Below are 26,322 nucleotides of genomic sequence, written 5' to 3'. Positions count from 1 at the left end.
GAAAAAAATAGCAATGCAATCAGGCCAAAGGCAGAACACACATGCCAGTGAGTCTCTGTGGTGCAATTGGTTAGCGCGTTCGGCTGTTAACCGAAAAGACGCTGCTGTTTTTGGCACAAAGACACAGAGTGTTCCACTCAGTAAACCTGAGTCATTTCTCCCGTGTTCTCTGGGTTCAGCCTACTGTCCCCTTTTAACACAAGTGCGCAACTGTGGCTTTCTCCTCATAGCAAGTTATGCCTACACAGAGGACATTTGGTGCACTGTTGATGGGCTCTGTCCTCTACTAAATCCCCTGTGTTTGTGGATTAGGGGAGGTAGGGAAGTGCTTGATACCCTGATTTGCTGTGGGAAATAGAGCTATTTTAGAAATATTTTCAGGTTGCCTGGGAAGCATAAGCAAACAGCACACCAATCAGGCCCCAGTGTAAGCACTGCATGAGTCTCTGTGGCGCAATCGGTTAGCGCGTTCGGCTCTTAATCGTAAGGTTGGTGGTTCAAGCCCACCCAGGGACGATGCATTTTGTCTCAAAAATTCAGCATGACCAACTATGAACTTCTGTTTACCTCTCGCAGGTCTCGTCTACTGACGTCCAAAAAATCCAATAAACTGCAAGCAATTCTTCTCGCTTGCTTTAGTTTTTCAAAACTTGCCATTCAATTCATAAACATCAAGACTTCATGGGAAGGGTTTGGCTGCAGCGTGTACTGATGCACAGAAGGAAGCTATCCTAGCCAGTCTACCTAAAGAAGCAATGAGGCTCTGCAGGTGCATGTACGTCTCCTACCTTTATTCTGTCATCAGACACACCAGGTGGACTGCCGCATGGACCTCGTGGCGCAATGGTAGCGCGTCTGACTCCAGATCAGAAGGTTGCGTGTTCAAATCACGTCGGGGTCATATTTGCTTTTCCCACTCTGAAATATAAAATTGCTCTTCAGTATCTCGTTATTTCAACCTGACTGCATCTTTGTGCTCTGGGCCTAGTTGTTCTGGCGTTTCGAATGTAAACTTTGCAGCAGGGAAGTATCATATTGACAGACACCCATGAAGGACATGGTCAACCTTTAAAGCAGGCCAATCTCTATGTTTTACTGGATGCAGCAGAAGTATTTCCTCTTTACCATCTCTTCAAGTGGGCCTGACTGATGTGCTGTTTTGTGCACGCTACGTGGGCTTTGTAAAGCATACCTCTGCCATTTGCATGGCCTCCTAGCGCTGTCAATATTTTCGTGTAATCGCTGAATGCTGCACTGTCCTGGGAACTCTAGGTGTGACTAAAGGATATATACTGGGGCCCCGAAAGGGGGTCGGCAGTCTAGTGGCAAGGCCCATCACTTTGCAGTTTGGGTTTGTGAGTTCAGGTACCGGTCTGGTGTCGGAAACCTGTAAGCGCCCTCCCAATCAACTGTCGGTCCTGGATTGTGAGGATTTCCCCTTATACTGGTCTCAGTAGACACATTTCCATTTTACTTTTTCACTCTCGCATTGCCTATTTCTCTCTCTCTCATAGATACATTATAGACAAGAGAGACATTGTCAGCGAGAGGGCTTCACAGCACCTTCCCCCATTTCCCTAAGTGCATTGCAAGGGGCTCTGGGAGGCGTGCACATTTGTCTGAAACACAAAGATCCACTGGCAATAAAAAGCGTAGGTCCCTAGTTTGCATTTCTTAGAATTTGAGGTGACACTCAGAGTTGTCTCGGGCGTGACTGTACCTTTCATAGGAGATGTGCTAATCCCCAAACCCTCTTCCTTTGTCCCAGTAATCTGTCTTAGTGTCTCTAGCAAGTTGTTTTCTGAAACAAAGCTTACCTGAACATCCTGTAAAATTGGTAACTTTTCAGTAGCAGTACAGTGCAGTATATAGCATTCCTGTTGCGCACAGCATCTAGATCCAAAAATTGCTTACTCTACCCCAGAAATTAGAATTCACCCAGTCAAACAGAGGGATCTATAAAGAGCATGGCAAGTAGTTAACATAAGCTACTTCCCCCAAGTTCTCTTGGTGCACTCTGCTGCCCTCTTTTAACAGAAGAATGCAACTGCAGGTCTTGCTTCTCGGCAAGGTACCTACATATAGAATCCTTGGTGCACTCTTGCTAAATCTGCTGGAATGTGTCTTCTATTGTGCCCAGGGTGGTTGTGTATTTGGGGACTCAGGGAAGCAAGGGAGCAGTCTAATGCACTGCAGTGCTAAGAGAGGCATGCCTTTTTCAGAAAAAAGTTCAGGTTTTCTGCCAATCAGAAAAAAATAGCAATGCAATCAGGCCAAAGGCAGAGCACACATGCCAGTGAGTCTCTGTGGCGCAATTGGTTAGCGCGTTCGGCTGTTAACCGAAAAGACGCTGCTGTTTTTGGCACAAAGACACAGAGTGTTCCACTCAGTAAACCTGAGTCATTTCTCCCGTGTTCTCTGGGTTCAGCCTACTGTCCCCTTTTAACACAAGTGCGCAACTGTGGCTTTCTCCTCATAGCAAGTTATGCCTACACAGAGGACATTTGGTGCACTGTTGATGGGCTCTGTCCTCTACTAAATCCCCTGTGTTTGTGGATTAGGGGAGGTAGGGAAGTGCTTGATACTCTGATTTGCTGTGGGAAATAGAGCTATTTTAGAAATATTTTCAGGTTGCCTGGGAAGCATAAGCAAACAGCACACCAATCAGGCCCCAGTGTAAGCAATGCATGAGTCTCTGTGGCGCAATCGGTTAGCGCGTTCGGCTGTTAACCGAAAGATTGGTGGTTCAAGCCCACCCAGGGACGATGCATTTTGGCTCAAAAATTCAGCATGACCAACTATGAACTTCTGTTTACCTCTCGCAGGTCTCGTCTGCTGACGTCCAAAAAATCCAATAAACTGCAAGCAATTCTTCTCGCTTGCTTTAGTTTTTCAAAACATGCCGTTCAATTCATAAACATCAAGACTTCATGGGAAGGGTTTGGCTGCAGCGTGTACTGATGCACAGAAGGAAGTTATCCTAGCCAGTCTACTTAAAGAAGCAATGAGGCTCTGCAGGTGCATGTACGTCTCCTACCTTTATTCTGTCATCAGACACACCAGGAGCAATGCCACAAGGACCTCGTGGCGCAATGGTAGCGCGTCTGACTCCAGATCAGAAGGTTGCGTGTTCAAATCACGTCGGGGTCATACTTCCTTTTCCCACTCTGAAATACAAGATTGCTCTTCAGTATCTCGTTATTTCAACCTGACTGCATCTTTGTGCTCTGGGCCTAGTTGTTCTGGGGTTTTGAATGGAAACTTTGCAGCAGGGAAGTATCATATTGACAGACACCCATGAAGGACATGGTCAACCTTTAAAGCAGGCCAATCTCTATGTTTTACTGGATGCAGCAGAAGTATTTCCTCTTTACCATCTCTTCAAGTGGGCCTGACTGATGTGCTGTTTTGTGCACGCTACGTGGGCTTTGTAAAGCATACCTCTGCCATTTGCATGGCCTCCTAGCGCTGTCAATATTTTCGTGTAATCGCTGAATGCTGCACTGTCCTGGGAACTCTAGGTGTGACTAAAGGATATATGCTGGGGCCCCGAAAGGGGGTCGGCAGTCTAGTGGCAATGCCCATCACTTTGCAGTTTGGGTTTGTGAGTTCAGGAACCGGTCTGGTGTCAGAAAACTGTAAGCGCCCTCCCAATCAACTGTCGGTCCTGGATTGTGAGGATTTCCTCTTATACTGGTCTCAGTAGACACATTTCCATTTTACTTTTTCACTCTCGCATTGCCTATTTCTCTCTCTCTCATAGATACATTATAGACAAGAGAGACATTGTCAGCGAGAGGGCTTCACAGCACCTTCCCCCCTTTCCCTAAGTGCATTGCATGGGGCTCTGGGAGGCGTGCACATTTGTCTGAAACACAAAGATCCACTGGCAATAAAAAGCGTAGGTCCCTAGTTTGCATTTCTTAGAATTTGAGGTGACACTATGAGTTGTCTCGGGCGTGACTGTACCTTTCATAGGAGATGTGCTAATCCCCAAACCCTCTTCCTTTGTCCCAGTAATCTGTTTTAGTGCCTCTAGCAAGTTGTTTTCTGAAACAAAGCTTACCTGAACATCCTGTAAAATTGGTAACTTTTCAGTAGCAGTACAGTGCAGTATATAGCATTCCTGTTGCGCACAGCATCTAGATCCAAAAATTGCTTACTCTACCCCAGAAATTAGAATTCACCCAGTCAAACAGAGGGATCTATAAAGAGCATGGCAAGTAGTTAACATAAGCTACTTCCCCCAAGTTCTCTTGGTGCACTCTGCTGCCATCTTTTAACAGAAGAATGCAACTGCAGGTCTTGCTTCTCAGAAAGGTACCTACATATAGAAACCTTGGTGCACTCTTGCTAAATCTGCTGGAATGTGTCTTCTATTGTGCCCAAGGTGGTTGTGTATTTGGCGACTCAGGGAAGCAAGGGAGCAGTCTAATGCACTGCAGTGCTAAGAGAGGCATGCCTTTTTCAGAAAAAAGTTCAGGTTTTCTGCCAATCAGAAAAAAATAGCAATGCAATCAGGCCAAAGGCAGAACACACATGCCAGTGAGTCTCTGTGGCGCAATTGGTTAGCGCGTTCGGCTGTTAACCGAAAAGACGCTGCTGTTTTTGGCACAAAGACACAGAGTGTTCCACTCATTAAACCTGAGTCATTTCTCCCGTGTTCTTTGGGTTCAGCCTACTGTCCCCTTTTAACACAAGTGCGCAACTGTGGCTTTCTCCTCATAGCAAGTTATGCCTACACAGAGGACATTTGGTGCACTGTTGATGGGCTCTGTCCTCTACTAAATCCCCTGTGTTTGTGGATTACGGGAGGTAGGGAAGTGCTTGATACCCTGATTTGCTGTGGGAAATAGAGCTATTTTAGAAATATTTTCAGGTTGCCTGGGAAGCATAAGCAAACAGCACACCAATCAGGCCCCAGTGTAAGCACTGCATGAGTCTCTGTGGCGCAATCGGTTAGCGCGTTCGGCTCTTAATCGTAAGGTTGGTGGTTCAAGCCCACCCAGGGACGATGCATTTTGTCTCAAAAATTCAGCATGACCAACTATGAACTTCTGTTTACCTCTCGCAGGTCTCGTCTACTGACGTCCAAAAAATCCAATAAACTGCAAGCAATTCTTCTCGCTTGCTTTAGTTTTTCAAAACTTGCCATTCAATTCATAAACATCAAGACTTCATGGGAAGGGTTTGGCTGCAGCGTGTACTGATGCACAGAAGGAAGCTATCCTAGCCAGTCTACTTAAAGAAGCAATGAGGCTTTGCAGGTGCATGTACGTCTCCTACCTTTATTCTGTCATCAGACACACCAGGTGGACTGCCACAAGGACCTCGTGGCGCAATGGTAGCGCGTCTGACTCCAGATCAGAAGGTTGCGTGTTCAAATCACGTCGGGGTCATATTTGCTTTTCCCACTCTGAAATATAAAATTGCTCTTCAGTATCTCGTTATTTCAACCTGACTGCATCTTTGTGCTCTGGGCCTAGTTGTTCTGGCGTTTCGAATGTAAGCTTTGCAGCAGGGAAGTATCATATTGACAGACACCCATGAAGGACATGGTCAACCTTTAAAGCAGGCCAATCTCTATGTTTTACTGGATGCAGCAGAAGTATTTCCTCTTTACCATCTCTTCAAGTGGGCCTGACTGATGTGCTGTTTTGTGCACACTACGTGGGCTTTGTAAAGCATACCTCTGCCATTTGCATGGCCTCCTAGCGCTGTCAATATTTTCGTGTAATCGCTGAATGCTGCACTGTCCTGGGAACTCTAGGTGTGACTAAAGGATATATGCTGGGGCCCCGAAAGGGGGTCGGCAATCTAGTGGCAATGCCCATCACTTTGCAGTTTGGGTTTGTGAGTTCAGGTACCGGTCTGGTGTCGGAAACCTGTAAGCGCCCTCCCAATCAACTGTCGGTCCTGGATTGTGAGGATTTCCCCTTATACTGGTCTCAGTAGACACATTTCCATTTTACTTTTTCACTCTCGCATTGCCTATTTCTCTCTCTCTCATAGATACATTATAGACAAGAGAGACATTGTCAGCGAGAGGGCTTCACAGCACCTTCCCCCATTTCCCTAAGTGCATTGCAAGGGGCTCTGGGAGGCGTGCACATTTGTCTGAAACACAAAGATCCACTGGCAATAAAAAGCGTAGGTCCCTAGTTTGCATTTCTTAGAATTTGAGGTGACACTCAGAGTTGTCTCGGGCGTGACTGTACCTTTCATAGGAGATATGCTAATCCCAAAACCCTCTTCCTTTGTCCCAGTAATCTGTCCTAGGACCTGTAGCAAGTTGTTTTCTGAAACAAAGCTTACCTGAACATCCTGTAAAATTGGTAACTTTTCAGTAGCAGTACAGTGCAGTATATAGCATTCCTGTTGCGCACAGCATCTAGATCCAAAAATTGCTTACTCTACCCCAGAAATTAGAATTCACCCAGTCAAACAGAGGGATCTATAAAGAGCATGGCAAGTAGTTAACATAAGCTACTTCCCCCAAGTTCTCTTGGTGCACTCTGCTGCCCTCTTTTAACAGAAGAATGCAACTGCAGGTCTTGCTTCTCAGCAAGGTACCTACATATAGAATCCTTGGTGCACTCTTGCTAAATCTGCTGGAATGTGTCTTCTATTGTGCCCAGGGTGGTTGTGTATTTGGGGACTCAGGGAAGCAAGGGAGCAGTCTAATGCACTGCAGTGCTAAGAGAGGCATGCCTTTTTCAGAAAAAAGTTCAGGTTTTCTGCCAATCAGAAAAAAATAGCAATGCAATCAGGCCAAAGGCAGAGCACACATGCCAGTGAGTCTCTGTGGCGCAATTGGTTAGCGCGTTCGGCTGTTAACCGAAAAGACGCTGCTGTTTTTGGCACAAAGACACAGAGTGTTCCACTCAGTAAACCTGAGTCATTTCTCCCGTGTTCTCTGGGTTCAGCCTACTGTCCCCTTTTAACACAAGTGCGCAACTGTGGCTTTCTCCTCATAGCAAGTTATGCCTACACAGAGGACATTTGGTGCACTGTTGATGGGCTCTGTCCTCTACTAAATCCCCTGTGTTTGTGGATTAGGGGAGGTAGGGAAGTGCTTGATACCCTGATTTGCTGTGGGAAATAGAGCTATTTTAGAAATATTTTCAGGTTGCCTGGGGAGCATAAGCAAACAGCACACCAATCAGGCCCCAGTGTAAGCACTGCATGAGTCTCTGTGGCGCAATCGGTTAGCGCGTTCGGCTGTTAACCGAAAGATTGGTGGTTCAAGCCCACCCAGGGACGATGCATTTTGGCTCAAAAATTCAGCATGACCAACTATGAACTTCTGTCTACCTCTCGCAGGTCTCGTCTGCTGACGTCCAAAAAATCCAATAAACTGCAAGCAATTCTTCTCGCTTGCTTTAGTTTTTCAAAACTTGCCATTCAATTCATAAACATCAAGACTTCATGGGAAGGGTTTGGCTGCAGCGTGTACTGATGCACAGAAGGAAGCTATCCTAGCCAGTCTACTTAAAGAAGCAATGAGGCTCTGCAGGTGCATGTACGTCTCGTACCTTTATTCTGTCATCAGACACACCAGGTGGACTGCCACAAGGACCTCGTGGCGCAATGGTAGCGCGAAGGTTGCGTGTTCAAATCACGTCGGGGTCATATTTGCTTTTCCCACTCTGAAATATAAAATTGCTCTTCAGTATCTCGTTATTTCAACCTGACTGCATCTTTGTGCTCTGGGCCTAGTTGTTCTGGCGTTTCGAATGTAAGCTTTGCAGCAGGGAAGTATCATATTGACAGACACCCATGAAGGACATGGTCAACCTTTAAAGCAGGCCAATCTCTATGTTTTACTGGATGCAGCAGAAGTATTTCCTCTTTACCATCTCTTCAAGTGGGCCTGACTGATGTGCTGTTTTGTGCACGCTACGTGGGCTTTGTAAAGCATACCTCTGCCATTTGCATGGCCTCCTAGCGCTGTCAATATTTTCGTGTAATCGCTGAATGCTGCACTGTCCTGGGAACTCTAGGTGTGACTAAAGGATATATACTGGGGCCCCAAAAGGGGGTCGGCAGTCTAGTGGCAATGCCCATCACTTTGCAGTTTGGGTTTGTGAGTTCAGGTACCGGTCTGGTGTCGGAAACCTGTAAGCGCCCTCCCAATCAACTGTCGGTCCTGGATTGTGAGGATTTCCCCTTATACTGGTCTCAGTAGACACATTTCCATTTTACTTTTTCACTCTCGCATTGCCTATTTCTCTCTCTCTCATAGATACATTATAGACAAGAGAGACATTGTCAGCGAGAGGGCTTCACAGCACCTTCCCCCATTTCCCTAAGTGCATTGCAAGGGGCTCTGGGAGGCGTGCACATTTGTCTGAAACACAAAGATCCACTGGCAATAAAAAGCGTAGGTCCCTAGTTTGCATTTCTTAGAATTTGAGGTGACACTCAGAGTTGTCTCGGGCGTGACTGTACCTTTCATAGGAGATGTGCTAATCCCCAAACCCTCTTCCTTTGTCCCAGTAATCTGTCTTAGTGTCTCTAGCAAGTTGTTTTCTGAAACAAAGCTTACCTGAACATCCTGTAAAATTGGTAACTTTTCAGTAGCAGTACAGTGCAGTATATAGCATTCCTGTTGCGCACAGCATCTAGATCCAAAAATTGCTTACTCTACCCCAGAAATTAGAATTCACCCAGTCAAACAGAGGGATCTATAAAGAGCATGGCAAGTAGTTAACATAAGCTACTTCCCCCAAGTTCTCTTGGTGCACTCTGCTGCCCTCTTTTAACAGAAGAATGCAACTGCAGGTCTTGCTTCTCAGCAAGGTACCTACATATAGAATCCTTGGTGCACTCTTGCTAAATCTGCTGGAATGTGTCTTCTATTGTGCCCAAGGTGGTTGTGTATTTGGGGACTCAGGGAAGCAAGGGAGCAGTCTAATGCACTGCAGTGCTAAGAGAGGCATGCCTTTTTCAGAAACAAGTTCAGGTTTTCTGCCAATCAGAAAAAAATAGCAATGCAATCAGGCCAAAGGCAGAACACACATGCCAGTGAGTCTCTGTGGCGCAATTGGTTAGCGCGTTCGGCTGTTAACCGAAAAGACGCTGCTGTTTTTGGCACAAAGACACAGAGTGTTCCACTCAGTAAACCTGAGTCATTTCTCCCGTGTTCTCTGGGTTCAGCCTACTGTCCCCTTTTAACACAAGTGCGCAACTGTGGCTTTCTCCTCATAGCAAGTTATGCCTACACAGAGGACATTTGGTGCACTGTTGATGGGCTCTGTCCTCTACTAAATCCCCTGTGTTTGTGGATTAGGGGAGGTAGGGAAGTGCTTGATACCCTGATTTGCTGTGGGAAATAGAGCTATTTTAGAAATATTTTCAGGTTGCCAGGGAAGCATAAGCAAACAGCACACCAATCAGGCCCCAGTGTAAGCACTGCATGAGTCTCTGTGGCGCAATCGGTTAGCGCGTTCGGCTGTTAACCGAAAGGTTGGTGGATCAAGCCCACCCAGGGACGGTGCATTTTGGCTCAAAAATTCAGCATGACCAACTATGAACTTCTGTTTACCTCTCGCAGGTCTCGTCTGCTGACGTCCAAAAAATCCAATAAACTGCAAGCAATTCTTCTCGCTTGCTTTAGTTTTTCAAAACTTGCCATTCAATTCATAAACATCAAGACTTCATGGGAAGGGTTTGGCTGCAGCGTGTACTGATGCACAGAAGGAAGCTATCCTAGCCAGTCTACTTAAAGAAGCAATGAGGCTCTGCAGGTGCATGTACGTCTCCTACCTTTATTCTGTCATCAGACACACCAGGTGGACTGCCACAAGGACCTCGTGGCGCAATGGTAGCGCGTCTGACTCCAGATCAGAAGGTTGCGTGTTCAAATCACGTCGGGGTCATATTTGCTTTTCCCACTCTGAAATACAAAATTGCTCTTCAGTATCTCGTTATTTCAACCTGACTGCATCTTTGTGCTCTGGGCCTAGTTGTTCTGGCGTTTCGAATGTAAGCTTTGCAGCAGGGAAGTATCATATTGACAGACACACATGAAGGACATGGTCAAGCTTTAAAGCAGGCCAATCTCTATGTTTTACTGGATGCAGCAGAAGTATTTCCTCTTTACCATCTCTTCAAGTGGGCCTGACTGATGTGCTGTTTTGTGCACGCTACGTGGGCTTTGTAAAGCATACCTCTGCCATTTGCATGGCCTCCTAGCGCTGTCAATATTTTCGTGTAATCGCTGAATGCTGCACTGTCCTGGGAACTCTAGGTGTGACTAAAGGATATATGTTGGGGCCCCGAAAGGGGGTCGGCAGTCTAGTGGCAATGCCCATCACTTTGCAGTTTGGGTTTGTGAGTTCAGGTACCGGTCTGGTGTCGGAAACCTGTAAGCGACCTCCCAATCAACTGTCGGTCCTGGATTGTGAGGATTTCCTCTTATACTGGTCTCAGTAGACACATTTCCATTTTACTTTTTCACTCTCGCATTGCCTATTTCTCTCTCTGTCATAGATACATTATAGACAAGAGAGACATTGTCAGCGAGAGGGTTGCACAGCACCTTCCCCCCTTTCCCTAAGTGCATTGCATGGGGCTCTGGGAGGCGTGCACATTTGTCTGAAACACAAAGATCCACTGGCAATAAAAAGCGTAGGTCCCTAGTTTGCATTTCTTAGAATTTGAGGTGACACTCAGAGTTGTCTCGGGCGTGACTGTACCTTTCATAGGAGATGTGCTAATCCCCAAACCCTCTTCCTTTGTCCCAGTAATCTGTCTTAGTGCCTCTAGCAAGTTGTTTTCTGAAACAAAGCTTACCTGAACATCCTGTAAAATTGGTAACTTTTCAGTAGCAGTACAGTGCAGTATATAGCATTCCTGTTGCGCACAGCATCTAGATCCAAAAATTGCTTACTCTACCCCAGAAATTAGAATTCACCCAGTCAAACAGAGGGATCTATAAAGAGCATGGCAAGTAGTTAACATAAGCTACTTCCCCCAAGTTCTCTTGGTGCACTCTGCTGCCATATTTTAACAGAAGAATGCAACTGCAGGTCTTGCTTCTCAGAAAGGTACCTACATATAGAAACCTTGGTGCACTCTTGCTAAATCTGCTGGAATGTGTCTTCTATTGTGCCCAAGGTGGTTGTGTATTTGGCGACTCAGGGAAGCAAGGGAGCAGTCTAATGCACTGCAGTGCTAAGAGAGGCATGCCTTTTTCAGAAAAAAGTTCAGGTTTTCTGCCAATCAGAAAAAAATAGCAATGCAATCAGGCCAAAGGCAGAACACACATGCCAGTGAGTCTCTGTGGTGCAATTGGTTAGCGCGTTCGGCTGTTAACCAAAAAGACGCTGCTGTTTTTGGCACAAAGACACAGAGTGTTCCACTCAGTAAACCTGAGTCATTTCTCCCGTGTTCTCTGGGTTCAGCCTACTGTCCCCTTTTAACACAATTGCGCAACTGTGGCTTTCTCCTCATAGCAAGTTATGCCTACACAGAGGACATTTGGTGCACTGTTGATGGGCTCTGTCCTCTACTAAATCCCCTGTGTTTGTGGATTACGGGAGGTAGGGAAGTGCTTGATACCCTGATTTGCTGTGGGAAATAGAGCTATTTTAGAAATATTTTCAGGTTGCCTGGGAAGCATAAGCAAACAGCACACCAATCAGGCCCCAGTGTAAGCACTGCATGAGTCTCTGTGGCGCAATCGGTTAGCGCGTTCAGCTCTTAATCGTAAGGTTGGTGGTTCAAGCCCACCCAGGGACGATGCATTTTGTCTCAAAAATTCAGCATGACCAACTATGAACTTCTGTTTACCTCTCGCAGGTCTCGTCTACTGACGTCCAAAAAATCCAATAAACTGCAAGCAATTCTTCTCGCTTGCTTTAGTTTTTCAAAACTTGCCATTCAATTCATAAACATCAAGACTTCATGGGAAGGGTTTGGCTGCAGCGTGTACTGATGCACAGAAGGAAGCTATCCTAGCCAGTCTACTTAAAGAAGCAATGAGGCTTTGCAGGTGCATGTACGTCTCCTACCTTTATTCTGTCATCAGACACACCAGGTGGACTGCCGCAAGGACCTCGTGGCGCAATGGTAGCGCGTCTGACTCCAGATCAGAAGGTTGCGTGTTCAAATCACGTCGGGGTCATATTTGCTTTTCCCACTCTGAAATATAAAATTGCTCTTCAGTATCTCGTTATTTCAACCTGACTGCATCTTTGTGCTCTGGGCCTAGTTGTTCTGGCGTTTCGAATGTAAGCTTTGCAGCAGGGAAGTATCATATTGACAGACACCCATGAAGGACATGGTCAACCTTTAAAGCAGGCCAATCTCTATGTTTTACTGGATGCAGCAGAAGTATTTCCTCTTTACCATCTCTTCAAGTGGGCCTGACTGATGTGCTGTTTTGTGCACGCTACGTGGGCTTTGTAAAGCATACCTCTGCCATTTGCATGGCCTCCTAGCGCTGTCAATATTTTCGTGTAATCGCTGAATGCTGCACTGTCCTGGGAACTCTAGGTGTGACTAAAGGATATATACTGGGGCCCCGAAAGGGGGTCGGCAGTCTAGTGGCAATGCCCATCACTTTGCAGTTTGGGTTTGTGAGTTCAGGTACCGGTCTGGTGTCGGAAACCTGTAAGCGCCCTCCCAATCAACTGTCGGTCCTGGATTGTGAGGATTTCCCCTTATACTGGTCTCAGTAGACACATTTCCATTTTACTTTTTCACTCTCGCATTGCCTATTTCTCTCTCTCTCATAGATACATTATAGACAAGAGAGACATTGTCAGCGAGAGGGCTTCACAGCACCTTCCCCCATTTCCCTAAGTGCATTGCAAGGGGCTCTGGGAGGCGTGCACATTTGTCTGAAACACAAAGATCCACTGGCAATAAAAAGCGTAGGTCCCTAGTTTGCATTTCTTAGAATTTGAGGTGACACTCAGAGTTGTCTCGGGCGTGACTGTACCTTTCATAGGAGATGTGCTAATCCCCAAACCCTCTTCCTTTGTCCCAGTAATCTGTCTTAGTGCCTCTAGCAAGTTGTTTTCTGAAACAAAGCTTACCTGAACATCCTGTAAAATTGGTAACTTTTCAGTAGCAGTACAGTGCAGTATATAGCATTCCTGTTGCGCACAGCATCTAGATCCAAAAATTGCTTACTCTACCCCAGAAATTAGAATTCACCCAGTCAAACAGAGGGATCTATAAAGAGCATGGCAAGTAGTTAACATAAGCTACTTCCCCCAAGTTCTCTTGGTGCACTCTGCTGCCCTCTTTTAACAGAAGAATGCAACTGCAGGTCTTGCTTCTCAGCAAGGTACCTACATATAGAATCCTTGGTGCACTCTTGCTAAATCTGCTGGAATGTGTCTTCTATTGTGCCCAGGGTGGTTGTGTATTTGGGGACTCAGGGAAGCAAGGGAGCAGTCTAATGCACTGCAGTGCTAAGAGAGGCATGCCTTTTTCAGAAAAAAGTTCAGGTTTTCTGCCAATCAGAAAAAAATAGCAATGCAATCAGGCCAAAGGCAGAGCACACATGCCAGTGAGTCTCTGTGGCGCAATTGGTTAGCGCGTTCGGCTGTTAACCGAAAAGACGCTGCTGTTTTTGGCACAAAGACACAGAGTGTTCCACTCAGTAAACCTGAGTCATTTCTCCCGTGTTCTCTGGGTTCAGCCTACTGTCCCCTTTTAACACAAGTGCGCAACTGTGGCTTTCTCCTCATAGCAAGTTATGCCTACACAGAGGACATTTGGTGCACTGTTGATGGGCTCTGTCCTCTACTAAATCCCCTGTGTTTGTGGATTAGGGGAGGTAGGGAAGTGCTTGATACCCTGATTTGCTGTGGGAAATAGAGCTATTTTAGAAATATTTTCAGGTTGCCTGGGAAGCATAAGCAAACAGCACACCAATCAGGCCCCAGTGTAAGCAATGCATGAGTCTCTGTGGCGCAATCGGTTAGCGCGTTCGGCTGTTAACCGAAAGATTGGTGGTTCAAGCCCACCCAGGGACGATGCATTTTGGCTCAAAAATTCAGCATGACCAACTATGAACTTCTGTCTACCTCTCGCAGGTCTCGTCTGCTGACGTCCAAAAAATCCAATAAACTGCAAGCAATTCTTCTCGCTTGCTTTAGTTTTTCAAAACATGCCGTTCAATTCATAAACATCAAGACTTCATGGGAAGGGTTTGGCTGCAGCGTGTACTGATGCACAGAAGGAAGTTATCCTAGCCAGTCTACTTAAAGAAGCAATGAGGCTCTGCAGGTGCATGTACGTCTCCTACCTTTATTCTGTCATCAGACACACCAGGAGCAATGCCACAAGGACCTCGTGGCGCAATGGTAGCGCGTCTGACTCCAGATCAGAAGGTTGCGTGTTTAAATCACGTCGGGGTCATACTTCCTTTTCCCACTCTGAAATACAAGATTGCTCTTCAGTATCTCGTTATTTCAACCTGACTGCATCTTTGTGCTCTGGGCCTAGTTGTTCTGGCGTTTCGAATGTAAGCTTTGCAGCAGGGAAGTATCATATTGACAGACACCCATGAAGGACATGGTCAACCTTTAAAGCAGGCCAATCTCTATGTTTTACTGGATGCAGCAGAAGTATTTCCTCTTTACCATCTCTTCAAGTGGGCCTGACTGATGTGCTGTTTTGTGCACGCTACGTGGGCTTTGTAAAGCATACCTCTGCCATTTGCATGGCCTCCTAGCGCTGTCAATATTTTCGTGTAATCGCTGAATGCTGCACTGTCCTGGGAACTCTAGGTGTGACTAAAGGATATATGCTGGGGCCCCGAAAGGGGGTCGGCAGTCTAGTGGCAATGCCCATCACTTTGCAGTTTGGGTTTGTGAGTTCAGGTACCGGTCTGGTGTCGGAAACCTGTAAGCGCCCTCCCAATCAACTGTCGGTCCTGGATTGTGAGGATTTCCCCTTATACTGGTCTCAGTAGACACATTTCCATTTTACTTTTTCACTTTCGCATTGCCTATTTCTCTCTCTCTCATAGTTACATTATAGACAAGAGAGACATTGTCAGCGAGAGGGCTTCACAGCACCTTCCCCCCTTTCCCTAAGTGCATTGCATGGGGCTCTGGGAGGCGTGCACATTTGTCTGAAACACAAAGATCCACTGGCAATAAAAAGCGTAGGTCCCTAGTTTGCATTTCTTAGAATTTGAGGTGACACTCAGAGTTGTCTCGGGCGTGACTGTACCTTTCATAGGAGATGTGCTAATCCCCAAACCCTCTTCCTTTGTCCCAGTAATCTGTCCTAGGACCTGTAGCAAGTTGTTTTCTGAAACAAAGCTTACCTGAACATCCTGTAAAATTGGGAACTTTTCAGTAGCAGTACAGTGCAGTATATAGCATTCCTGTTGCGCACAGCATCTAGATCCAAAAATTGCTTACTCTACCCCAGAAATTAGAATTCACCCAGTCAAACAGAGGGATCTATAAAGAGCATGGCAAGTAGTTAACATAAGCTACTTCCCCCAAGTTCTCTTGGTGCACTCTGCTGCCCTCTTTTAACAGAAGAATGCAACTGCAGGTCTTGCTTCTCAGCAAGGTACCTACATATAGAATCCTTGGTGCACTCTTGCTAAATCTGCTGCAATGTGTCTTCTATTGTGCCCAGGGTGGTTGTGTATTTGGGGACTCAGGGAAGCAAGGGAGCAGTCTAATGCACTGCAGTGCTAAGAGAGGCATGCCTTTTTCAGAAAAAAGTTCAGGTTTTCTGCCAATCAGAAAAAAATAGCAATGCAATCAGGCCAAAGGCAGAGCACACATGCCAGTGAGTCTCTGTGGCGCAATTGGTTAGCGCGTTCGGCTGTTAACCGAAAAGACGCTGCTGTTTTTGGCACAAAGACACAGAGTGTTCCACTCAGTAAACCTGAGTCATTTCTCCCGTGTTCTCTGGGTTCAGCCTACTGTCCCCTTTTAACACAAGTGCGCAACTGTGGCTTTCTCCTCATAGCAAGTTATGCCTACACAGAGGACATTTGGTGCACTGTTGATGGGCTCTGTCCTCTACTAAATCCCCTGTGTTTGTGGATTAGGGGAGGTAGGGAAGTGCTTGATACCCTGATTTGCTGTGGGAAATAGAGCTATTTTAGAAATATTTTCAGGTTGCCTGGGAAGCATAAGCAAACAGCACACCAATCAGGCCCCAGTGTAAGCAATGCATGAGTCTCTGTGGCGCAATCGGTTAGCGCGTTCGGCTGTTAACCGAAAGATTGGTGGTTCAAGCCCACCCAGGGACGATGCATTTTGGCTCAAAAATTCAGCATGACCAACTATGAACTTCTGTTTACCTCTCGCAGGTCTCGTCTGCTGACGTCCAAAAAATCCAATAAACTGCAAGCAATTCTTCTCGCTTGCTTTAGTTTTTCAAAACTTGCCATTCAATTCATAAACATCAAGACTTCATGGGAAGGGTTTGGCTGCAGCGTGTACTGATGCACAGAAGGAAGTTATCCTAGCCAGTCTACTTAAAGAAGCAATGAGGCTCTGCAGGTGCATGTACGTCTCCTACCTTTATTCTGTCATCAGACACACCAGGAGCATTGCCACAAGGACCTCGTGGCGCAATGGTAGCGCGTCTGACTCCAGATCAGAAGGTTGCGTGTTCAAATCACGTCGGGGTCAGATTTGCTTTTCCCACTCTGAAATACAAAATTGCTCTTCAGTATCTCGTTATTTCAACCTGACTGCATCTTTGTGCTCTGGGCCTAGTTGTTCTGGGGTTTTGAATGGAAACTTTGCAGCAGGGAAGTATCATATTGACAGACACCCATGAAGGACATGGTCAACCTTTAAAGCAGGACAATCTCTATGTTTTACTGGATGCAGCAGAAGTATTTCCTCTTTACCATCTCTTCAAGTGGGCCTGACTGATGTGCTGTTTTGTGCATGCTACGTGGGCTTTGTAAAGCATACCTCTGCCATTTGCATGGCCTCCTAGCGCTGTCAATATTTTCGTGTAATCGCTGAATGCTGCACTGTCCTGGGAACTCTAGGTGTGACTAAACGATATATGCTGGGGCCCCGAAAGGGGGTCGGCAGTCTAGTGGCAATGCCCATCACTTTGCAGTTTGGGTTTGTGAGTTCAGGTACCGGTCTGGTGTCGGAAACCTGTAAGCGCCCTCCCAATCAACTGTCGGTCCTGGATTGTGAGGATTTCCTCTTATACTGGTCTCAGTAGACACATTTCCATTTTACTTTTTCACTCTCGCATTGCCTATTTCTCTCTCTCTCATAGTTACATTATAGACAAGAGAGACATTGTCAGCGAGAGGGCTTCACAGCACCTTCCCCCCTTTCCCTAAGTGCATTGCATGGGGCTCTGGGAGGCGTGCACATTTGTCTGAAACACAAAGATCCACTGGCAATAAAAAGCGTAGGTCCCTAGTTTGCATTTCTTAGAATTTGAGGTGACACTCAGAGTTGTCTCGGGCGTGACTGTACCTTTCATAGGAGATGTGCTAATCCCCAAACCCTCTTCCTTTGTCCCAGTAATCTGTCTTAGTGCCTCTAGCAAGTTGTTTTCTGAAACAAAGCTTACCTGAACATCCTGTAAAATTGGTAACTTTTCAGTAGCAGTACAGTGCAGTATATAGCATTCCTGTTGCGCACAGCATCTAGATCCAAAAATTGCTTACTCTACCCCAGAAATTAGAATTCACCCAGTCAAACAGAGGGATCTATAAAGAGCATGGCAAGTAGTTAACATAGGCTACTTCCCCCAAGTTCTCTTGGTGCACTCTGCTGCCATCTTTTAACAGAAGAATGCAACTGCAGGTCTTGCTTCTCAGAAAGGTACCTACATATAGAATCCTTGGTGCACTCTTGCTAAATCTGCTGGAATGTGTCTTCTATTGTGCCCAAGGTGGTTGTGTATTTGGGGACTCAGGGAAGCAAGGGAGCAGTCTAATGCACTGCAGTGCTAAGAGAGGCATGCCTTTTTCAGAAAAAAGTTCAGGTTTTCTGCCGATCAGAAAAAAATAGCAATGCAATCAGGCCAAAGGCAGAACACACATGCCAGTGAGTCTCTGTGGCGCAATTGGTTAGCGCGTTCGGCTGTTAACCGAAAAGACGCTGCTGTTTTTGGCACAAAGACACAGAGTGTTCCACTCAGTAAACCTGAGTCATTTCTCCCGTGTTCTCTGGGTTCAGCCTACTGTCCCCTTTTAACACAAGTGCGCAACTGTGGCTTTCTCCTCATAGCAAGTTATGCCTATGATATGATAAGGCATTTGTAACGCGCCTATACACAAGTGTTTCAAGGCGCGACGAGGCAGGGGGGGGGGACAAGGGGAGACAGACAACGATCTTACTAGGCCAGGTGTCATTCAGATCGCGCAAGTGCAAGGGTAGAGGGGAAGGGAAAAGTGCATGGGGGAAGGGAGAGGGGAAAGTGCAGTACAGGGTTATAAGCATACAGCATACAGGATAAATAACAAGGGCCAGCTGGTGGCAAGTGCGAGGTAAGTGCAGACAAGTGCTGGGAAGGGGGGCTGTATGGATACAGACACAGTCCCGTAGTGCAGGGGTTGCCGTGGAGGCAGTGCAGGGGAGAGTGGCTGGGCCGAGAACGGTGAATGGCCCAGTTGCAGATTCAGTGCAGTTTCAGTAGTATTAGCAGGGGAGAGGGGGAGAGAAAGCGGAGGCAAAGAGGAAGGTTTTGAGGTGCTTCCGGAACCGGAGGTGGTTCTCCTCAAGTTTCAGGGAGGTAGGAAGGCTGTTCCAGAGGGAGGCCCCTGCAGTGGAAAGAGATCTGCCCCCAACTCGTTGTTTGGAGAAGCGGCTGACCCTGAGGGAGTTGGAGGCGGATGAGCGAAGAGCTCGAGAAGGAAGTTATTTAGGAAGAGAGAGTTGAAGGTATTTTGGCCCAAGGCCCCAGACGGCCTTGTGGACAATGCAGAGGGTTTTGAACTTGATCATCGCAGTCACTGGGAGCCAGTGTAGTGATTTCAGTCCTGGAGAGATACGGTCCCTGGGCTTGAGGCCAAGGACAAGTCTTGCAGTCCTGTTCTGGATGAGTTGCAAAGGGCGGAGAGTAGAGGCGGGCAGATTAAGATAGAGGCTGTTACAGTAGTCCAGCTTAGAGAGAACCAGGGCTCTAGAGACAGTGAGCTTCTGGGGGAAGGAGAGGAAAGGAAGGATACCTCTGAGGAGGTGTAGCTGGTAGTGTGACTTCTTAGATACGTCGGATATGTGAGGAGAGAGGGAGAGTGTGGAGTCGAAGATGACCCCAAGGTTTTTTGCCTTGCAGGTAGGAGTAGGAAGAGGGCCCAGAGAGGCCGGCCAGAGAGCAGCAGGGAAGGAGGGAGTGGGAGTGCCGATGAGTAGAATTTCAGTCTTACTGGCATTAAGGCAGAGGTCGTTGGCGGCACACCATTCCTGGATAGCAGAAAGACAGTCAGAGATGAGGGAAGGAGAAGAGGAGGCCGAGGGTAGCCTGAAAATGAGTTGGGTATCATCCGCATAGCAGTGAAAGTAGGGGCAGAGAGCGGCGATGTGGTGGCCGAGAAGTGCCAGATACTGGTTGAACAGCCAGGGAGAGAGGTTAGATCCCTGGGGGACACCACAGGTGGAGAAGAATATGTCAGAGAGGAAAGACCCCAGTTGGACCTGGGAGGGTCGATTTGAGAGGAAAGAGGTCAGCCACGTCAGAGCCTGACCAGTGATACCGAGGTTATCACGGAGACGGTTGAGCAGGATGGTATGGTTGACAGTATCAAAGGCAGAAGAGAGATCAAGCAAAATGAGAACACATGGAATGTTAGAGTCAAGGTTCGAGAGCAGGTCCTCACGGATGTTCAGGAGAGCAGTTTCCGTGCTTCTGGCAGCTCTGAAGCCAGACTGATGGTCATGAAGACTACCAACACATTCAGCATGGAGATTAAGCTGGGAGATGGCCAGTTTCTCCAGGAGCTTGCCCAGGAAGGGAGTGATAGAGATTGGGCGATAGTTAGCTGGGCAGGAAGGGTCGGAAGAGGGTTTCTTAAGAAGGGGGTGCACAAGGGAGTGCTTGAGAGGGGATGGGAAGACTCCAGAGGCGAAGGAGTGACTGCAGAAGTCAGCAAGGGCAGGAGCCAAGGAGTCAATGTGGTCCTTGATAGTTTTGGAGGAACAGGGGTGGACCTGTTTTGATGAGACTTTCATAGATCGGACTTGTCTTGAAACCTCGTCAGCAGAAAAAAGGGGAAAGGAAGAGAAGGAGAGAGGAGGGGTGGCTGCAGAAGAGCCAGAGAAAGGGCAGGGAATAGAGGGGGGGGAGGTTATAGGAGGAGAGTGAGGACAGGATGTCCTGAGTTTTTGAAATGAAGTGAGAGGCCAGTGCCGTGCAGAGGGCCTGGGAGGGGACAGGAGAGGTAGAGACTGCAGCAGGGTTGGCCAGCTCCTTGCAGATTTTAAAGAGTTCGGCCGAATTGTTAGATGCCGCAGAGATGCGGGCTTGGATAAGGGCTCTCTTCTTGGTGAGAACGGAGAGCCGGTATTGCCTTTGGAGCAGGCGACAGGCCAGTTTGTCAGAGGATGAACATGAAGCACGCCATTTCCTCTCTGCCACCCTGCACTTGCGCTTAAGGGTGACGAGATCCGAGTCATACCAGGAGTTACATTTGGCTTTGGGCTTCAGGCGGATTCTCATGACAGGGGCAAGGATATCAAGAGTATCAGATATAGCGGAGTGGAGAGTGGAGAGGGCTGTGTCAGGGTGGGAGTCAGCCGAAGGGGGAGGAGGGGGCAAGAAGGTGGCAGCGAAAGCCTCAACTGACACGCGCTTCATGGGTCGGATGACCGAGAAGGAAGGTGGCAGTGATGGGGGTGGCTTTGCCTGTGGAGTAGGGAGGGTGAGGTGGGAGGAGAGGAGAAAGTGATCACTCCAGGAGAGAGGAGTGGAGAGAGGGACAGAGAGGGGAAGGTCAGAGGAGATCAGGGCATCAAGAGTGTGCCCTGCAGAATGAGTCGGCCCAGACGGGAGAATAGAGAGTGAGAGAGAGTCGGAGAGGTTGCGAAAGAGTCCAGAGGGGGGACAGGAGGCATCCAGGTGGATGTTGAAGTCTCCAAGAAAGAGGAGTTGAGTGGTTGAGGACAGGAGTGAGGAGGAGAGGTCCGCCCACTCGGAGAGGAAGGAGGAAATTTGACCAGGTGGCCGATAGATAGTAGCCACGGTAAGGGAATGGCTAGGAGAGAGAGAGAGTCGGCAGACAAGACATTCAAAAGAGGAGTAGGTCTGCATGGGAGTAACAGTGGCAGGAATCCACTCAGGGAAGATAAGGGCCACACCTCCCCCCGCACGGTTGGGCCTGGGCACAGAGAGGATCTCTATATACAGAGGACATTTGGTGCACTGTTGATGGGCTCTGTCCTCTACTAAATCCCCTGTGTTTGTGGATTAGGGGAGGTAGGGAAGTGCTTGATACCCTGATTTGCTGTGGGAAAAAGAGCTATTTTAGAAATATTTTCAGGTTGCCTGGGAAGCATAAGCAAACAGCACACCAATCAGGCCCCTGTGTAAGAACTGCATGAGTCTCTGTGGCGCAATCGGTTAGCGCGCTCGGCTGTTAACCGAAAGGTTGGTGGTTCAAGCCCACCCAGGGACGGTGCATTTTGGCTCAAAAATTCAGCGTGACCAACTATGGACTTCTGTTTACCTCTCGCAGGTCTCGTCTGCTGACGTCCAAAAAATCCAATAAACTGCAAGCAATTCTTCTCGCTTGCTTTAGTTTTTCAAAACTTGCCATTCAATTCATAAACATCAAGACTTCATGGGAAGGGTTTGGCTGCAGCGTGTACTGATGCACAGAAGGAAGCTATCCTAGCCAGTCTACTTAAAGAAGCAATGAGGCTCTGCAGGTGCATGTACGTCTCCTACCTTTATTCTGTCATCAGACACACCAGGTGGAGTGCCGCCTGGACCTCGTGGCGCAATGGTAGCGCGTCTGACTCCAGATCCGAAGGTTTCGTGTTCAAATCACGTCGTGGTCATATTTGCTTTTCCCACTCTGAAATATAAAATTGCTCTTCAGTATCTCGTTATTTCAACCTGACTGCATCTTTGTGCTCTGGGCCTAGTTGTTCTGGCGTTTCGAATGTAAACTTTGCAGCAGGGAAGTATCATATTGACAGACACCCATGAAGGACATGGTCAACCTTTAAAGCAGGCCAATCTCTATGTTTTACTGGATGCAGCAGAAGTATTTCCTCTTTACCATCTCTTCAAGTGGGCCTGACTGATGTGCTGTTTTGTGCACGCTACGTGGGCTTTGTAAAGCATACCTCTGCCATTTGCATGGCCTCCTAGCGCTGTCAATATTTTCGTGTAATCGCTGAATGCTGCACTGTCCTGGGAACTCTAGGTGTGACTAAAGGATATATGCTGGGGCCCCGAAAGGGGGTCGGCAGTCTAGTGGCAATGCCCATCACTTTGTAGTTTGGGTTTGTGAGTTCAGACACCGGTCTGGTGTCGGAAACCTGTAAGCGCCCTCCCAATCAACTGTCGGTCCTGGATTGTGAGGATTTCCCCTTATACTGGTCTCAGTAGACACATTTCCATTTTACTTTTTCACTCTCACATTGCCTATTTCTCTCTCTCTCATAGATACATTATAGACAAGAGAGACATTGTCAGCGAGAGGGTTGCACTGCACCTTCCCCCATTTCCCTAAGTGCATTGCATGGGGCTCTGGGAGGCGTGCACATTTGTCTGAAACACAAAGATCCACTGGCAATAAAAGGCGTAGGACCCTAGTTCGCATTTCTTAGAATTTGAGGAGGCACTCAGAGTTGTCTCGGGCGTGACTGTACCTTTCATAGGAGATGTGCTAATCCCCAAACCCTCTTCCTTTGTCCCAGTAATCTGTCCTAGGGCCTCTAGCAAGTTGTTTTCTGAAACAAAGCTTACCTGAACATCCTGTAAAATTGGTAACTTTTCAGTAGCAGTACAGTGCAGTATATAGCATTCCTGTTGCGCACAGCATCTAGATCCAAAAATTGCTTACTCTACCCCAGATATTAGAATTCACCCAGTCAAACAGAGGGATCTATAAAGATCATGGCAAGTAGTTAACATAAGCTACTTCCCCCAAGTTCTCTTGGTGCACTCTGTTGCCCTCTTTTAACAGAAGAATGCAACTGCAGGTCTTGCTTCTCAGCAAGGTACCTACATATAGAATCCTTGGTGCACTCTTGCTAAATCTGCTGGAATGTGTCTTCTATTGTGCCCAAGGTGGTTGTGTATTTGGGGACTCAGGGAAGCAAGGGAGCAGTCTAATGCACTGCAGTGCTAAGAGAGGCATGCCTTTTTCAGAAAAAAGTTCAGGTTTTCTGCCAATCAGAAAAAAATAGCAATGCAATCAGGCCAAAGGCAGAACACACATGCCAGTGAGTCTCTGTGGCGCAATTGGTTAGCGCGTTCGGCTGTTAACCGAAAAGACGCTGCTGTTTTGGGCACAAAGACACAGAGTGTTCCACTCAGTAAACCTGAGTCATTTCTCCCGTGTTCTCTGGGTTCAGCCTACTGTCCCCTTTTAACACAAGTGCGCAACTGTGGCTTTCTCCTCATAGCAAGTTATGCCTACACAGAGGACATTTGGTGCACTGTTGATGGGCTCTGTCCTCTACTAAATCCCCTGTGTTTGTGGATTACGGGAGGTAGGGAAGTACTTGATACCCTGATTTGCTGTGGGAAATAGAGCTATTTTAGAAATATTTTCAGGTTGCCTGGGGAGCATAAGCAAACAGCACACCAATCAGGCCCCAGTGTAAGCACTGCATGAGTCTCTGTGGCGCAATATGTTAGCGCGTTCGGCTGTTAACCGAAAGGTTGGTGGTTCAAGCCCACCCAGGGACGATGCATTTTGGCTCAAAAATTCAGCATGACCAACTATGAACTTCTGTTTACCTCTCGCAGGTCTCATCTGCTGACGTCCAAAAAATCCAATAAACTGCAAGCAATTCTTCTCGCTTGCTTTAGTTTTTCAAAACTTGCCATTCAATTCATAAACATCAAGACTTCATGGGAAGGGTTTGGCTGCAGCGTGTACTGATGCACAGAAGGAATCTATCCTAGCCAGTCTACTTAAAGAAGCAATGAGGCTCTGCAGGTCCATGCACGTCTCCTACCTTTATTCTGTCATCAGACACACCAGGTGGACTGCCACTAGGACCTCGTGGCGCAATGGTAGGGCGTCTGACTCCAGATCAGAAGGTTGCGTGTTCAAATCACATCGGGGGCATATTTGCGTTTCCCACTCTGAAATACAAAATTGCTCTTCAGTATCTCGTTATTTCAACCTGACTGCATCTTTGTGCTCTGGGCCTAGTTGTTCTGGCGTTTCGAATGTAAGCTTTGCAGCAGGGAAGTATCATATTGACAGACACCCATGAAGGACATGGTCAACCTTTAAAGCAGGCCAATCTCTATGTTTTACTGGATGCAGCAGAAGTATTTCCTCTTTACCATCTCTTCAAGTGGGCCTGACTGATGTGCTGTTTTGTGCACGCTACGTGGGCTTTGTAAAGCATACCTCTGCCATTTGCATGGCCTCCTAGCGCTGTCAATATTTTCGTGTAATCGCTGAATGCTGCAGTGTCCTGGGAACTCTAGGTGTGACTAAAGGATATATGTTGGGGCCCCGAAAGGGGGTCGGCAGTCTAGTGGCAATGCCCATCACTTTGCAGTTTGGGTTTGTGAGTTCAGGTACCGGTCTGGTGTCGGAAACCTGTAAGCGCCCTCCCAATCAACTGTCTGTCCTGGATTGTGAGGATTTCCCCTTATACTGGTCTCAGTAGACACATTTCCATTTTACTTTTTCACTCTCGCATTGCCTATTTCTCTCTCTCTCATAGATACATTATAGACAAGAGAGACATTGTCAGCGAGAGGGTTGCACAGCACCTTCCCCCCTTTCCCTAAGTGCATTGCATGGGGCTCTGGGAGGCGTGCACATTTGTCTGAAACACAAAGATCCACTGGCAATAAAAGGCGTAGGACCCCAGTTCGCATTTCTTAGAATTTGAGGAGGCACTCAGAGTTGTCTCGGGCGTGACTGTACCTTTCATAGGAGATGTGCTAATCCCCAAACCCTCTTCCTTTGTCCCAGTAATCTGTCCTAGGGCCTCTAGCAAGTTGTTTTCTGAAACAAAGCTTACCTGAACATCCTGTAAAATTGGTAACTTTTCAGTAGCAGTACAGTGCAGTATATAGCATTCCTGTTGCGCACAGCATCTAGATCCAAAAATTGCTTACTCTACCCCAGAAATTAGAATTCACCCAGTCAAACAGAGGGATCTATAAAGAGCATGGCAAGTAGTTAACATAAGCTACTTCCCCCAAGTTCTCTTGGTGCACTCTGCTGCCCTCTTTTAACAGAAGTATGCAACTGCAGGTCTTGCTTCTCAGCAAGGTACCTACATATAGAAACCTTGGTGCACTCTTGCTAAATCTGCTGGAATGTGTCTTCTATTGTGCCCAAGGTGGTTGTGTATTTGGGGACTCAGGGAAGCAAGGGAGCAGTCTAATGCACTGCAGTGCTACGAGAGGCATGCCTTTTTCAGAAAAAAGTTCAGGTTTTCTGCCAATCAGAAAAAAATAGCAATGCAATCAGGCCAAAGGCAGAACACACATGCCAGTGAGTCTCTGTGGCACAATTGGTTAGCGCGTTCGGCTGTTAACCGAAAAGACGCTGCTGTTTTTGGCACAAAGACACAGAGTGTTCCACTCAGTAAACCTGAGTCATTTCTCCCGTGTTCTCTGGGTTCAGCCTACTGTCCCCTTTTAACACAAGTGCGCAACTGTGGCTTTCTCCTCATAGCAAGTTATGCCTACACAGAGGACATTTGGTGCACTGTTGATGGGCTCTGTCCTCTACTAAATCCCCTGTGTTTGTGGATTAGGGGAGGTAGGGAAGTGCTTGATACCCTGATTTGCTGTGGGAAATAGAGCTATTTTAGAAATATTTTCAGGTTGCCTGGGAAGCATAAGCAAACAGCACACCAATCAGGCCCCAGTGTAAGCAATGCATGAGTCTCTGTGGCGCAATCGGATAGCGCGTTCGGCTGTTAACCGAAAGGTTGGTGGTTCAAGCCCACCCAGGGACGATGCATTTTGGCTCAAAAATTCAGCATGACCAACTATGAACTTCTGTTTACCTATCGCAGGTCTCGTCTGCTGACGTCCAAAAAATCCAATAACTGTAAGCAATTCTTCTCGCTTGCTTTAGTTTTGCAAAACTTGCCATTCAATTCATAAACATCAAGACTTCATGGGAAGGGTTTGGCTGCAGCGTGTACTGATGCACAGAAGGAAGCTATCCTAGCCAGTCTACTTAAAGAA

At 47.2% G+C, this 26,322-nt stretch overlaps 14 non-coding genes across 14 annotated transcripts; all 14 read left to right on the top strand.

The window, feature by feature from the left end:
• The first annotated feature begins 829 nt into the window (after positions 1–829).
• On the top strand, positions 830–901 carry TRNAW-CCA (transfer RNA tryptophan (anticodon CCA)). The gene has a single exon. It is a non-coding gene; the product is annotated as a tRNA-Trp (tRNA).
• A 1,790-nt stretch (positions 902–2,691) lies between these two features.
• Positions 2,692–2,765, top strand: TRNAN-GUU (transfer RNA asparagine (anticodon GUU)). Its single transcript has one exon. It is a non-coding gene; the product is annotated as a tRNA-Asn (tRNA).
• A 313-nt stretch (positions 2,766–3,078) lies between these two features.
• TRNAW-CCA (transfer RNA tryptophan (anticodon CCA)) lies at positions 3,079–3,150 on the top strand. Its single transcript has one exon. It is a non-coding gene; the product is annotated as a tRNA-Trp (tRNA).
• Positions 3,151–5,327: 2,177 nt separating this feature from the next.
• On the top strand, positions 5,328–5,399 carry TRNAW-CCA (transfer RNA tryptophan (anticodon CCA)). Its single transcript has one exon. It is a non-coding gene; the product is annotated as a tRNA-Trp (tRNA).
• A 1,790-nt stretch (positions 5,400–7,189) lies between these two features.
• On the top strand, positions 7,190–7,263 carry TRNAN-GUU (transfer RNA asparagine (anticodon GUU)). The gene has a single exon. It is a non-coding gene; the product is annotated as a tRNA-Asn (tRNA).
• Positions 7,264–9,422: 2,159 nt separating this feature from the next.
• Positions 9,423–9,496, top strand: TRNAN-GUU (transfer RNA asparagine (anticodon GUU)). The gene has a single exon. It is a non-coding gene; the product is annotated as a tRNA-Asn (tRNA).
• A 313-nt stretch (positions 9,497–9,809) lies between these two features.
• Positions 9,810–9,881, top strand: TRNAW-CCA (transfer RNA tryptophan (anticodon CCA)). Its single transcript has one exon. It is a non-coding gene; the product is annotated as a tRNA-Trp (tRNA).
• Positions 9,882–12,058: 2,177 nt separating this feature from the next.
• On the top strand, positions 12,059–12,130 carry TRNAW-CCA (transfer RNA tryptophan (anticodon CCA)). Its single transcript has one exon. It is a non-coding gene; the product is annotated as a tRNA-Trp (tRNA).
• Positions 12,131–13,920: 1,790 nt separating this feature from the next.
• TRNAN-GUU (transfer RNA asparagine (anticodon GUU)) lies at positions 13,921–13,994 on the top strand. The gene has a single exon. It is a non-coding gene; the product is annotated as a tRNA-Asn (tRNA).
• Positions 13,995–14,307: 313 nt separating this feature from the next.
• TRNAW-CCA (transfer RNA tryptophan (anticodon CCA)) lies at positions 14,308–14,379 on the top strand. Its single transcript has one exon. It is a non-coding gene; the product is annotated as a tRNA-Trp (tRNA).
• Positions 14,380–16,169: 1,790 nt separating this feature from the next.
• On the top strand, positions 16,170–16,243 carry TRNAN-GUU (transfer RNA asparagine (anticodon GUU)). The gene has a single exon. It is a non-coding gene; the product is annotated as a tRNA-Asn (tRNA).
• Positions 16,244–16,556: 313 nt separating this feature from the next.
• On the top strand, positions 16,557–16,628 carry TRNAW-CCA (transfer RNA tryptophan (anticodon CCA)). Its single transcript has one exon. It is a non-coding gene; the product is annotated as a tRNA-Trp (tRNA).
• Positions 16,629–21,515: 4,887 nt separating this feature from the next.
• Positions 21,516–21,589, top strand: TRNAN-GUU (transfer RNA asparagine (anticodon GUU)). The gene has a single exon. It is a non-coding gene; the product is annotated as a tRNA-Asn (tRNA).
• Positions 21,590–26,013: 4,424 nt separating this feature from the next.
• TRNAN-GUU (transfer RNA asparagine (anticodon GUU)) lies at positions 26,014–26,087 on the top strand. Its single transcript has one exon. It is a non-coding gene; the product is annotated as a tRNA-Asn (tRNA).
• The last annotated feature ends 235 nt before the right edge of the window (positions 26,088–26,322 follow it).

The sequence above is a fragment of the Ambystoma mexicanum genome, chromosome 11 (genome assembly GCF_040938575.1).
Source record: "Ambystoma mexicanum isolate Mex_15411 chromosome 11, UKY_AmexF1_1, whole genome shotgun sequence".
Classification (NCBI taxonomy): domain Eukaryota; kingdom Metazoa; phylum Chordata; class Amphibia; order Caudata; family Ambystomatidae; genus Ambystoma; species Ambystoma mexicanum.
Note: the sequence above shows the minus strand (reverse complement) of the source record. Positions and strands in the feature narration are given on the sequence as shown.